Genomic DNA, 6000 nt, shown 5'->3' with positions numbered 1-6000 from the left:
TTCTCTCGCGAACTCGTGCGAACTTGCATTCGCAATGCGCTCATTCCGCGAGATTACACATAGCGGGCGGAAACGGAAATACGTCACGTAAACAAAATGGCGGCGCCCGTACTCAACCTTGGGGTAACTCGCACGAGTTCGCGTCTTCCACGGTCGAGTTCGCACGACGCCGCGCCTCGCGAATAGGGCGAAATTACCGAAAAACGAGTTTTGCAAAAGCAAAACCAACGAGCAGGTGCAAAAGTTCGAGCTCATCATTTGTAACCATTTCCCTGTAGTGCTTCCTGAAGGGGCCCTCCAGAATCCGGTTGCCTACTTGCAACTATTGTGTGACCCTGCTCTGACAGTCACAGAATAGTTACAAGTATGCCATTGCATCCTGTTAAAAAAAATTACATTGCAACAAAAAGGAAAGGGAGCAGACAAGCAGGTGCCAGCCTTCATTAATGTCAGTTGGGGCAGGGCAGGTGTTGTTGTTTGCAAAACTTAAAGCACTTAGCAGGTGTGCTTTGCTTTGCCACAATAATGTACACTCACTTGTCAATCAGAGGGTGCTGTGATGACACCGAGGGTGGCATGGGTGTGCCAGCCAGAGGGTGGCATGGGTGAACCAGAGTGCCAGTGTTGACAGAGGATGGCAGTGCTTTGCTTTGCCCCAATAATGTACACTGGTGAACCAGAGGGTGCTGTGATGACACAGAGGGTGACATGGGTGAGCCAGAGGGTGGCATGGGTGAACAAAGAGAGTGCCAGTGGTGACAGAGGGTGGCAGTGATGAAGAAAGCCTTGCAAACAGGCTGGGCACGTAGAAACAACAAGTTCGCAAAACTGGCGACCCGACAAGTAAGTTCGCAATTTGCGAAATTGTACAAAACCCTCGCGAACTTGCAGAAACCCGTGCGAACACACACCCCAAAAAAAATCCGCAAAATCCGCGAGAGTTCGCGGATTTTGCGGATTTTCGCAATCCGCAAATTCGCAAATCCGCAAATTCGCGGATTGCGAATCCGCAAAATCCGCCCATGCTTACTGTAAGGCAAAGAGGAAGTTCTTCAAAAGGAGATGGAGGACTGAAAGAAAGTTCTTAGGTTTGGACTGTAGAATTTCTCTAACCACTGGCTAGTGAACAGAATAAATGTGGCACTTGAACAAGCACTATCTCAGAGCATTATTGGACATGGGAAGACTCTGACTGATGACCAAAGATATGCTAGAAGAGGAATCTTGGTTCCTGCTGGAAGAAGAGAACGCACACAAGGACTCAAGGACTCCTCACACCTGCTGGCACCACAGGACTGTAACTGCTCTCCAAGGATCAAGCACTTGTCCTCCAGCTTACGTGCTTCAGAAACTCAAACTGCAGAAGGACTCTAGATGGGTTGAGCAGACTAAGAAGGACAGAACCATGCAGTAGACCTGGCTGGAGAGGGAACTGGTGCTTACACGTCTTCCCTGAGGAGCTAGGGCAGCAGCAGCACTGATCAGAAGAAGTTTTCCCAGCAGCTGGAGATTACATCTGAACCTTTGACTGGGACAACCCACTTGGTTGCCCAACCACCGCTCCATTACTGTCAACCTGAAATTTCACCTAGGTCCCAATCTACTGAAAACGTGTTTTTCTTCCGTTTTATACATCTTTCTCTGCACTTTTTGCCTTAAAACTTTAAAAATCCATATCTCTGGTTCCCCTTGACCTATTTTGATGATCGTGGTACCTTTTTGCTCATTACATTTTCTCTAGTGTTCTAAATTGGTTTCGGAATGTTATTGTGTTGTGTTGATTACTTTGAAATTGTTAGTACACTTTGATCTTAGCATGCTCTACTCTGGGGATTGCCTGCATGGCTACCAGGGGTTCAGCAGAAATTCTCTCAAAACTGGGTTTCAATCCAAACATATTGGGTTTAGTGAGTTGGTAGGGGTTCTCCCATTCCCCAAAATATGTTTTCGATTTCTGACAATTGCCCTCTTGGAACTGATTCTTTACAACCATTTTAATTTTATTCAAACATTCTATTTGCACACCGTAGGAATTTTGTAGCGGGAAGCAATACTGCAGCAAAATATGCACGTATATTTATTCATTTTTATGAACAGAAACGTCCACACACATATGCTATCGGATGAGAAAGTAGAGTGATGGTGGTGCTTCATGGAAGGCGTTTTTTGAAATATGGAAGGGCACATAGCCTGAAGACGCAAGAAGTTCTTCATTTTATTAGAATGATTTTGAAAGAGGGTGCACTGGAAGTAAACCCTTTTTTATTCCACAATCTGCATTGGAGAAGACAAGTTAAAAGAAGGATTTATACATGAAACAACAGACCGAAATTGCATGTTCAGGCACTACAGCTTTCACCCTTGGGATTTATGTCAACCGTTATCATGCAGTCAACTGATAAGCAACTAAAGAATCATCCCAGATAATGAAATTTATAAGAAGTAGGAAGTGGAGAACATAAAAACAAATTACATAGCAGATGATAAGCAAAGCTGACCTTGAAAAAAGCATAAGGAAGCGTTAGGACCATAAATAGGAATGAGGCCTTGAGATCAATCATACAATAAAAGAAAAAGTCTTTGAAATTCATTACAGCATACCTAGCTCAATGAAGCTGAATAAAATAAAACGACTTTAGGATACTGGAATATCTTGGAAGGTAATGCAGAACTTGAAACCAAAGAGACGGAAAAACTCCTTATAGCTTATAATCATAAATAAACTTGAACAACCTATTGCTATGCGAAGATGCGCAAATACAAAGTAACATGAAAGAAGTTCCTGCACCTGGCAGGTGACGGCAGCAGAGGAAATGGCCAACTGGGAAGAGACATCATCTGAAGTCCTGCAAGAATAACTAAGGACTAAGCACCACCTGAATCCCAAGACAAAGATGGGTCTCTCCAGGGCCAGTAGTGCCGCTGTGGTGCCAGGCAACCTCTGTTGTGCTGGATGCCGGGCCGCAAGCAGCTTTAGGGACTGCTCCCTCAAAGCCTTCTGCGCCATGGCCTAGCAGGCAGAGCACAACTTCGAGCCTTGGTCGCGCTCCAGACCCCGAAGACACACTAAGTGGGGGTCTGTGACCAACATGGCGTGGTGACAGGCACCATACGGCTTGAACATCAACATCTTACTCGACATGACTCCTGCACACCAAAAGAGGTCAACAAAAGGTCACAAAAGTCTGTCAAAAAATGACAGGGAGTAGCTCACTTTAATGGATCGTGGCTGGCTGGAGCAGAAAGTAAAGAATGGATGTCAGCGCGTCAGAATGGCGGTTAAATTGGCGATGGGGACGTCACAACGACGACGAACACGACGCTGACTACGTCACGTGGAGTCGACAACATCACCTACCGCAGCACAGAGGTACTGCTAAGAAAAATATTCCGGATCCAGCCTGACGCCTGGAAGTTCAAACATAAGGAATCTTAGGCTAGATGTCTCTATCGGATTTAAAAGACACACACATTTTACGTTTATTTTCGATTCTGTATTAACCCTTTATGCTCACATTGATGTTGATCATTGTTAAAATACTTTATTAACAATGCTTGAATTACATTAAAGATTGCATTAACACTCGATTCATGTTTATAGTGAGAGAGTGATGATGTTTAATATGTGGTTTGTTTGCCTTTTAATGTGGTGCACCTTTCATAAAGCTACTAGGTTTTCTCTATGTGTATTGTGATGGCACTTTTGCAAAGCCAATAGACATTTTTTATTTAAAGTGATAACCCCACATATTGTGATGTCCTGGCTGGTATAGGTGGAGAGTGCTGTGATTTATGAAGGTCATGACCCTGCAAGGACCAAATGTTATTGCACAATGCGATCAATGGTATGTTTAATCTACCCTATGTATATCTTTGTAATTTAGTGTGTAATATTTAATGGTGTGTTTATAATAAATGTAATTTTCCTTTTCTAAATAAATAGCTTGACTGCACAACAATTTTTTCAGGGTCGTTATTACCATCAATACAGTGCTTGTATTTATAATGATTGCATTTGAATGAGGTTCTGGGTTTTATTGGTTTTAATAACGAACCCTAACATGTGATTTCTGTTTTTATGATTGTGGTAACCCCTTAACAAAGCCAGTAGGAATGCCTATATATAGATGTTGTGACCCCTTGACAAAGCCATTAGGCTGCTTTGTAGATAATGGCAGCCCATTGTAGATTGATGTTACATCCGATATTGGTGGCAGACTTTGTGATTATGAGGTTCAGCATCCATTAGGGGTGAAATTTGATAAGAGAATGTCACAAAAAGTATTTCCATCTACCTGATATTTATATTTGTAATGTAATGTGTAGTATTTAGTAGTGTGCGTAAAAGATGTATATTTCCTTTTTGAAAGAAAAAGCAATGGCTGGGCAATCATTTATTGAGTGTCGTCATTGCATGCCATCAAATTGGAATGACTGGCCCACGCTACCTCTTCTGAGTAGGCATTGCATTGCGGTGCTTCACTACCCTGAGAAAGTCAATTCCTACAATGGGGAACTTTATTCCCATTAAGGAGATAATTGTGGAGCTATTACCTGTGAGTACTCACACCCATCACAATAAATCAGTTGGTTACAGTAGGCATCCATATATGTGAATGCATCTGTTCTCATACTTTTTAGCCTACGACTTTTCTTATGTGCAGAACATGTTCACTGTGATGCTGTATAAGCAGTCTTATGGGAGTGTAGTGTGGCCCACATAAGCTCCACTGTACTTACACACTTGTATCCATCCACACACTACTGTCAGACCCCGTTTAGAAGGCTACGAGGAACACAGGGGTTATTTAGTCACAACCATGGGAATTGAGGGCTTTTACCACTGCTGTCTCGGGGTCTGCCATACAAAGGCTCTAGAAACTGGGCCATGTACAACCCTTTTCGCACTTGACTCTCAGTAGTAGCAAGGGTGAGCAGTCCCAGGCATCTCAGGGAGGTAATGTGGGGGTTACTCAGGCTCATGAATAAATACCACCTCCAACAGTGCAACAAGAGCAATGTCCAGGCCAGTGCTTCTCTTTGTAGCAAAGACAAGTACGTTATTACAAAGAAAACATAGAATTCCACTACTTAATCAATAATGCACAATACTGGGTGTATGGGTGAGAAACGTTGTGTTGTATGAGTTTCTGCTTAGTCCTCCACCTGCCCCTGTCGGTGGGCTACCCGCTCAGATTAAGCGTTAGTGGTAGATTGGTGGGTGCAGCTTGTACTCCCCTGCCTCTTTTGAACTAGAGCAATCAGTGCTCTCTGGCCTAGGTCTGCAGACCTCTCACAAGCAGTCTGCAGATCACAGCTCACTCCGGCGCTCCAATGGGAACTTGATTCATAATGTGACTCATTTTCACACTCCAGTGAGTTCTTGGTGCTTCGTGTTGATAGTGTCAGCCATATGCCAGCAGATGATTCTTTGGCACGGTGGATGTCAGGCGCTATCTTGGTCACACAGTGCCCAGAGGGGAATGACCTTGATTCTTCACGAGGTGCACCCAAGGCACCTCACGGGTCACTTAAACTTCTGGACTGGCTACAACCCAATGACGCACTTAGCAGTGTTGGGGGTCACACAGTCCACTTGTAAGGCACACAGTCCACCAGCAAACAATTATTCTGACTTCATTCACACTCACCACAAGGACACATTGCTTGCATTGCCTGGCGGCTACGATAAAGATAAATGAAAAAGGTCACATTGCCCCCTCCAGCAGTACCACGAGCCCTTCGGTGCACTTCCTGAGTGAATGTTGAACTAACCCTATGCCAGGATCAACTACAGCAGTCGCTTCCACTCCACCTGCAGGCGTCTTTGCTTGCTCACAGGTAGGATATCTTGACACCTAGGACTGTTCAGTAATTACTTCTTCGATCAGACTACAGGTGATAGTCGCCTGGGATGTTGGCTACCCTAATGAAAGCAACCCCTGGCTGCGTAGCTGTACCTAAGTACTCAGTAAAGTACCCCCTCCCCAGTAGAAAAGA

This window comes from Lissotriton helveticus, chromosome 1_1 (assembly GCF_964261635.1).
Source record: "Lissotriton helveticus chromosome 1_1, aLisHel1.1, whole genome shotgun sequence".
NCBI classification, from domain to species: domain Eukaryota; kingdom Metazoa; phylum Chordata; class Amphibia; order Caudata; family Salamandridae; genus Lissotriton; species Lissotriton helveticus.
Note: the sequence above shows the minus strand (reverse complement) of the source record.